Below are 8,977 nucleotides of genomic sequence, written 5' to 3' on the forward strand. Positions count from 1 at the left end.
TGCCAGGAGGAGAATGGAGAAGAAAGGATTGCAGTGTGACCATTGCCCATGAGGAGTGATTTCTCATTTTCCCTCTCACTGTCTCTCTCTGGTGAGCACACATGCCCTATGACAAAAACAAAAACAAAAAGAAAGAAAAAGAAGAAGAAAATTATGTCATTTGCAGTAACATTGATGAAAGTGGAGGAAATGATGTTAAGTGAAAAAAAGCCAGGCATGGAAAGACAAATACTGCATGATTTCACTTCTATGTGGAATCAAAAAGTCAAACTCAGAATAAGTAGATAGGTGGTTACACGGGGCCAGAGTAGAAGGTGAGGAGAATAGAGTATCAGAGTGGGAGTAAGACTCAGGAGACATCATCTCGAGAAAAAAGAAAAGTTTATTGAGAGAAAGAGCACCCAGGGGTCTGAAGCCAGAGGAGCCTCAGCCCAGACACCAGGAGGGAGGGGGTCTCTTTTAAAGGATAATCAATTTTTGGAGACTGTTTGAGTGACCGATAATGCAGGGGAGTTAGGCACAGTGGGATAAGCATACATGAACCATTTGGTGAGTCTTTTTGATTCATCTCTAGGAAGTTAGACTTCCCAGTACTCGCTTTGGGTCTTTATGTGTTACTTCCTACATCAGCGTGACCTTAAAGTAGCAGCACCCGAAGTATAGGCTCTTGCCAAGACCAATTAGGTAGAAGCATATTGTCAGGCCTGGAGCCACATCAGGTGGTGCTCAGAAGATCTTTACTGAGTGGGACCTTACATAGAGACGTACTGTTTGAAGGGTTCAAATTTTCACTTAGATAGGAGTAATAAGTTTTGAGATCCAGTGCACGAAAAATTATACATATGTGAAGTGACAAATACATTAATTAGCTTGATTGAATCATTCTACAATATATACCTTTATCAAGAGATCACATTGTGCCCCATATATTTAGATATACAATTATTAGTTAAAATAAATGTTAAAAATAACAAAAAGAGTATGACGATATAAAATTCCTTTTTAAATAAAATAATGTGACTATACCACCATGAAGTGCTTTCTTTTTTCATTTTAATTTGCTATAGGGTATATGCACTCTTTGGAGAGAACAGAGAGAGAGGGAGAGAGATAGAGACAGGAAGTCAGAAAGTACCCTCCTCCTTCCAGGGAGCATGGTTATGCCACAATCCCTTTTCTTCCATTTTCTTCCATTTCCCTTTGGGATTTCCTGCATGCACTCAGTATGTTTTTTAAGCTGCCAGGTCTGGGACTTGAACTGCATTGTCAGCCATGTAGGATCCAGCTATGGTAACCAGCACACCACTAGCTGGCTCCAATACTAGCATAAAGTACCTTCTAAAAATCTGTGGGATTCAGTGGTTCTCATATTTTGAATACAATGGCCTTTTGCTTTTCTTTTTTTTTTTAAGTTTGCTTATTCATTAAGAGCAAGTGAGAGAGAGTTACTCTTGATGGGGTCTCACCATGCCATAATTCTTGTCCAAATCTCTCAGCCAGCTAGGATCACAGGAGCCTTGGGACAGGCCCAGTGTGTTCATCTCAACTTGGGATCTGAACCTGGCCCTCCTATGTGGCTCCAGTATCTTTCAGCAGCATTTATTTTTTCTATCATTGAACTTGTTTTAATGTTTCTTCACAAACGGTACAAAATATTGAAGTACAGACAAGGAATAATCGCAATGTTGTAGCCAACATTATAAATATGGAATTATAAATTTAAAATATAAATCTGGTAGTCAATGCAGCTCTGTGGGATCACTGCATCTAGTAGGGCTGGTCTCTGCACTCCTGCTCGTGCTCACCTTTATCCATTCTTCCAGGTCATCCGCGTTTGCCTCATCTTCCTCCCATTTGCTCCATCAAAGGTCCAGGCCCCTCCTCCCCAGGGACATCATGTCTTCCTCCACCAAAGCCACTATGGTCCATACCCCAGCCACCACAGAAACCACCTCTGTCACCACCATGCCCATCTCTGAACATTCCACTGAGGCCAGTATAGTCCATGAGGTCACCTCTTCCTCCCCTTATGTCACCAGGGCCAGCTCTGCCACTATACCCATCTGGGGGTGGGAAGGGGCTTTACACTAGTTGCATTCTGTCTTTTAGGTGAAGTTCTGGTTTCCACAACCCAGATTAGGACACTGCAAGTCACTGACTGGATGCTGGACATTTCCTCCTCCAGAGGGGTTCCCTCAGGAACCTCAGGGCCTTCTTAAAGGGAAGCCTCCTCTATCTCTTCCATGGCCTCTAGTGTAACCTGTGGGGCCCCCAGGACTTCCTTGGCCCCCTGGACCTCCACAGAGTAAGGGTGGCACCCCTCTGCCCTCACAGGGTGGCATTCCACCCTCCGTGCTGTTCATTGGAGGCTTCTTCTGGGCAACAGAGACTTTAAGTTTGCTCCCTTGGAAATCTTTTCCATCAAACTACTCCACAGCAGCCTTGGCAGTCAGTAGGTCTTCATAGGACAGTGTGGCATTTCCTTTGGGCTTTCCTGTCTCCTTGACCAAGTAGATGTGGATCAAGGGCTGCCCAGTTCCCTTGTTCATCTTAACCACCCCATGCTGCTTAGAGAAGTCTGCCAGATCATCTAGAGTTACATTGTCATTTAACCCTTGCACATAAATTGCACTGTGGTCAGAGTCTTCATCCGGATCTATGGGTGGACCTAGATCAAGATCTGGTCCTTCATCCATGGGTCCACCAGACTTGTTGAAGCCACCTTGCTCTCTAGTGCCCATTCCACCCCATCCTCCTCCTTGCCCACCTCTGCTCATGTATCCACAATCAAATCACCCTCTTCTCCTGCTCCAGTTATTAGACCCACTCATGCTCCAGTTCTCTCTTCATCTGGAAAATCATCTCGACTCCTGCCCATAAACTCCCAGGCTACTGGGGTATTCTGTTGGAACGAACTCTGCTGCTCGTAGCTGCTGCTCTGTTGGCTATATTGACTTGGAGCTGGCTGTAGAATCTAGTTTGGGGGAATAGAGTAACCAGTGGGAGGATGCTGCCCACAGCTGCTTTGTTGACCACAGGTATTCTGCTGTCCATAGCTGCTCGGTTATCCATAGATGTTCTGCTGAGAGTAACTGCTCTGATCATAACTAGTCAGCTGTGTAGAGGAGTAGCTGGTAGGAGGATAGGATGGAGGTGTGGTGACTGGCTGCATGGGGTAGCTCCCAGGTACCTGGGGATAACTGTAGTTACTCTGTCCATATCCTAGGTTGAGCTGGTTGTAACCCCCTGTGCTAGATTGAAGTTGACTAATCTCAGCGGGCTTGTTACAGCCCTATTGTCTTGCTGGTGCAGTGGCTGCAGGCTGCTGCCCATAGGCTGGGTAAGCAGCTGAGTGCCATTTGCAGACTGGGCTGCTTAGGAGACCTGGGTGGTGGTGACCATAGCAGTAGTGGTATCATAAGCACCAGTGCTGTACCCCTTGGATAGGCTGGCTGTACTCCTGGGGGGCAGTTGAAGCAGTATAACCAGTAGGAGGTTGTCCATAAGAAGTTGCATAGGTGGTTTGCCCATAGGTTGCAGTGGTCTGAGCCTGGGTAGAGCTGACATCAGTGGGCTGTCCATAGGTTCCATCGTTTTGTTGCCCATAAGCCTGGGTGGACTGTGCCTATCCTTGAGTGGGCTGGGCAGTGTAAGCACTGTAGCCCTGCTGAGCTGCAGCTTGGCTGTAGGTACTGTAATCCGTGGATGCCATTTTCTCTCTTTCCTCCTCGTTCTCTCAACGTCCGTCCAACAGGGTTTTTCTTGATATTAATCTTGAGTTTAATTCCATCATGGTCATAGAAAATGCTGGATATATTTTCTATGCCTTTGAATCTGTAAGGGCTTGATTTGTGTCCTAACATATGGTCAGTCTTTGAAAAGGTTCCATGCTGGGGTGAGAAAAATGTATATTTTGTGGACTTAGGTTGGAAAATTCTATAGATATCTATCAAGCCCATTCAATTTATCATATCAATTAGGTCCTGTATCTCTCTATTTATTTTTTGCCTAGATGATCTGTCAAAGGGAGCTAATGGGGTGTTTAGATCCCCAACAATTACAGTGTTTCTCCCAATCTCTCCTTTTAGGTCCAGCATTCTTTCCTTCACATATTTAAGTGCTCCTGAGTCAATGCCCTTAATTTTAAAAAGACATGGTCTTCATGAAATTAGTTGAATTTTTGGCATACAGTCATGAAAAGAATATAATGATTTTGGTAAAAGTATTGAGTAGTTTTGCATATTTTAGGCTTACTGGTAAGAAGGATTCTGGAGATGGTATGAAAAATTCTCTTAGGATGACTAGATGAGATCTTAGAGGGAAACACCTGAGATTACCAAATGCAAAAGCAGGTTTACTAATGAGCAATTCCAAGAGAGGACCCTTACTACATGAGAGAATAGCAAAGATCATCATTATGACAACTACTAGAAATAGGAATCCATGTACTTGCACCCACTGCATCCTGAGCTACTGTTTAGGTCCACCATGCACTGCTTACCTATATGTCAGAGTTCAATGAGCTAGCACATTCACACACAGCAAGTTGTGCAAAGATGATTTGATACTTACAGGTAGGCAGCAGGAGAAAGATGTCTTGCATCTATTGTGAGCCAGTTCCTCAAGGCTCAAAAAACCTGCATAGGGCAGATGGAGTCTTGACTGCATGTACACCACTTTACACCACAGTTGAGGGGTCTCCAAATGCAGCTTTCCCTGGGTTATATGCCTCAGGAGCCACATACCACATTGGGAAAATCTTTGAAGGACATCCTGCTTCTAGGGGAGAAAGAAACAAAGACCAGTCAATCCCAAGCAGTTTCTACTAACTCAAGATGTTAAGTTTTCTAGGTGGAACAAGAGCAAGGCCTGGCCTATTTCAAGTAGTCTCTCCCTATCTCAGGATATTGGAATCCCAGCTCCTTCTACAGTTATTTTTTAGAACTGTAAGCAAGAAAGGTGAGAATTGAGTTGGTCCAAGGACACCTGGAAAACTGTCCTGCACCAAAACCCTCTTTTCTATGAAATTCAAAGTTAAGAAAACTTGCTATAGGGACCAGCAGTTAGCGTAATGGCTATGTCGCTGGACTCCCACGTAGTCGACCGCAGTTCGAGTCCCAGACCGGTTGGCTTAACCCCACGCTGGGCGCATGTGCGTGCGTGCCCAAGATCCCGAGAGGAGAATGGAGGAGAAGGGATTGCGGCGTGACCATCCCCCCTGGGGGTGATTTCTTGCTTACTGTCTCTCTGTCTGTCTGGCGAGTGCACGTGCCCTATAGCAAAAAACTCTCCAAAAATAAAAAGAAAAAAAAAAGAAAAAGAAAACTTGCTATAGTAAGCATGGCTATCTCTAGTCAAGATCCTTGCAGTAAAATCTCCGCAGGTCTATATAGTAATTAAACAGCAATAGATGTGTTACAGACCAATACTAAACTCTCGACAGTTTGAAACAATAAGATCTATTCCTGATTCATGTAATTTGGGCTGTGAGTATGTCCAATCAGATGGGCTTCTACAACTGGTGATTTAGGATCTAGGATCCTTCAAATCACATGGTTCTTTAAAAAATCTTTAAACTGTGAATTCCAGGTTCATTTTAAGTATCAGTAGCCAGACAACAGAAAGAGAGAGGGCCACTTGGTGGCATGGTGGGTAAGGCAGCTGGATCTCACATGGCCGACTGCACATTTCGAATCCTGCATCTGATAGCTTGAAAAACACACTGGAGGTGAGTGTGCATATGGGATCTCATATTTGCTTCCAGTGTTATCATCATACTGATAAAGCCTATCTGTAAAAATAAGGCAATCAATGTTGTTGAAATGTCTGCAAATGATTGTGTGATTAAGCAACTGTATGTGATATGCCCCATATCACTCTCCAAAATCCCTAGAGGAGAATGGAGGAGAAGGGATTGTGACATGGCCATCTCCCCTAGGTGTGCTTTCTAACTTTGCTCTCTCCTCCTCGATCCCCAGTGAGCACACATACACATGCCTTATAGCAAATAAAAATACATTTATTAAAAAAAAAGAGAGAAGGAAACAGGTACAGGAGCACATACAACAAGTGGTGTGCATCACTTCTTCTGATATTTTATTGGCCAGAAACCAGTTATATAACCACGACTAATACATTCATGGGAAACTGGGAAATCTGGCTATGCACCCAGGGAGAAACAAATTGGGCTTGGCAAACAAAGTTTTATCTACCAGAGTATTAAGGTTTTATTTAGTATGAGAATGACTACACAGATTTTGGTGGTAGTATAGCAGAAATCGAAAATATGGTTTAGTGAAGTGGCAGAAATTTGTCCACCTCAGATAACCTATTGGAAAGCATTTCATCTGGGTGACAGGGTTGTATGAATTAATTTAAAGAACTGAAACTTTGGCTTCCTAGGTTAGTTTTTAACTGGATTCCCCCCATGATTGAGCACAGTTTCAATGAAGTTCAACCTGAACAAACCTGGCAGGCCTTGGCAGAACTGCCGAGTCTGTGATGACAAGGATAACAGCCTTAAGGCAAAGAAACTCTTTGGTTTTTCTGAGGTGTTCTCTGAAATATCAGTTCTCCCTATGGGCAATTAACTGCCAGTGGTGGTCACCGAGTTTTTCTGCCAGATGAGTTTCTACTCCAGTAATGAGCAAGAGCCATTATGATTAACCATCTGATACCAAGCAAAGCTCTCTGGAAACTTTTTGGCTTTATCCTAGTACATAGGGGAAAGAGAAAGCCATTCTTGCAATAATAAAATGGGATATTGATGTGATAAAAAGAGGATTTAAATATTAGGTCATTGGAAAAGTTATGATGTATTTCTCTATGCAAAAATGAGTCATGACTTTCCAACAACCTGTGCTAGCTTAATCAGGAAATCATCTGCAGACATTTCAACAATATTAATAGTGTTATTTGTACAGATAGAATTTATCAGTATGATAACAACACTGGGAGCAAATATGGGATCACACACTCAATGCACTAATTCCAAAATATTCATGGATTTCTGGGGATCAGAATGGAGATTGCTATTACAGTAAAATCATATTGAATGTCCTGGTTTCTATGTGTAAGAATTTTTCTCATAAGGCATGAAAGCTTAAACATATGAACTATAAAAAGAAAAAAAAAGAGACTGAATTTGCAGGGCCCAGTAAAAAGTCAAAATGAGGGTCACTTGTTCAAAAAGCAGGGAAAAGTGGGGACCAGCAGTTAGTGTAATGGCTATGTTGCTGGACTCCCACGTAATTGACTGTGGTTCGCGTCCCGGACCCAGTGGCTTAAAACTCACACCAGGTGCTTGTGCGTGTGTGCCCAAGATCCTGAGAGGCGAATGGAGGAGAAGGGATTGCAGCGTGGCCATCCCCCCTGGGGGGGGATTTCTTGCTTTCTGTCTCTCTGTCTCTGTCTGTCTGTCTGTCTGACGAGCACACACGCCCTATAGCAAAAACCTCTAAAAAAATTAAAAAGGCAGGGAAAAGTGCCGTTAAAAATACTGGGGAGGGACCAGCAGTTAGCATAATGGCTATGTTGCTGGACTCCCACGTAATTGACTGTGGTTCGCGTCCCGGACCCAGTGGCTTAAAACTCACACCAGGTGCTTGTGCGTGTGTGCCCAAGATCCTGAGAGGAGAATGGAGGAGAAGGGATTGCAGCGTGGCCATCCCCCCTGGGGGGGGGGATTTCTTGCTTTCTGTCTCTCTGTCTCTCTGTCTGGAGAGCGTACGTGCCCTGTAGCAAAAATCTCTCAAAAAAAATACTGGGGGAAAAAAAAGAGAGAGACAGAAATAGAACACAGGTAATAAAACAGGAGTAGAATACTGTGATTCAAATGGCTCTTCAAATTTTCACACATAAAAGGCTAGCTCATGGGGCCAGGTGGTGGCAAAGCAGTAACACAACTGGACCCACATTGGAAAGTTCCTTAGTTCACACCTGGGACCTCCCTGAGAACTCCCAGGTGCACGTGTTCATGATTATGATGTCAATCAACTGACACTAGAGACAGATCATGGTGTGAAGACTCTACTGGGGATGTCTCTCTCTCTCTCTTTCTCTTGTGGAATAAACTTTAAAAAAAAACTTTAAAAAGTTTGAAAAAGGGACAGCTCCATGCTCTTTCGGTTAAGAGAGTTGTATCCTACTTGGCCAACTAGGTGATTCTAATCCTGGCCCCAGAGACTTGAAAAACACACTGGGCAAGTATGCATGTATACTCCAAGTTCTGACTAGATGCAGAAATGGAGAAGAGATTGCGCTGTGACCTTACCCCATTGGGGGGCGCTTTGTCCCTCACTCTCTTTCTCTCTGTCTCTCTCTGATGAGCCCATGCACCCTCTGGCAAAAAATAGAATAAAAGGCTAGTTCACCTCAAATCAAACTCTGGGAATATGGAAAGAAACTAATATGACCAACTTAAGCAATTATAAATAGTTTACAGAGGTCTCTTTGCACAGATTCCAAGAAGAGAGTGTTAGTTTTTTAGTTGCTTCTGGAAGTAAGATGCCTTTGTAACTGGACCGGGTGGTTTTACCTCCATACTCTCCAAACCGTCAACTGCTTCTCTGGTTTCTGAGCTGACATAAACTCTCGTGTCCTAAGCCTAAGAAGGTGTATATATAATATAGCTTATCTGTAAGCCAGGAAATTTTGAATTTGCAAATTAATTTCAACCACCATAACAGATTGTGTTTAATTGAAAAATTTTCTTCTTCATTGTTTTATTTCATTCTTGACTTTTTTTTTTATTCTCACTTTGTCAGAGGGCATGTGTGCTCACTGGAGAGAAACAGAGAAAGAGAGAGAAAGTAAGAAAGCACCCCTTGGGGCCAGCAGTTAGCGTAATAGCTATGTCGCTGGACTCCCACATGGTCAATCGCGGTTCAAGTCCTGGACCCGGTGGCTTAAACTCATGCCGGGCGCATGTGTGTACGTGCCCAAGATCCCGAGGGGAGAATGGAGGAGAAGGGATTGC

General features: G+C 43.6%; 1 pseudogene; it reads right to left on the minus strand.

Moving 5' to 3' along the window:
• Positions 1-2,378: 2,378 nt before the first annotated feature.
• On the minus strand, positions 2,379-3,743 carry LOC102482213 (RNA-binding protein EWS pseudogene; annotated as a pseudogene).
• Positions 3,744-8,977: the final 5,234 nt, after the last annotated feature.

Source organism: Tupaia chinensis, unplaced genomic scaffold (genome assembly GCF_000334495.1).
Source record: "Tupaia chinensis unplaced genomic scaffold, TupChi_1.0 Scaffold142961_1, whole genome shotgun sequence".
NCBI lineage: Eukaryota > Metazoa > Chordata > Mammalia > Scandentia > Tupaiidae > Tupaia > Tupaia belangeri.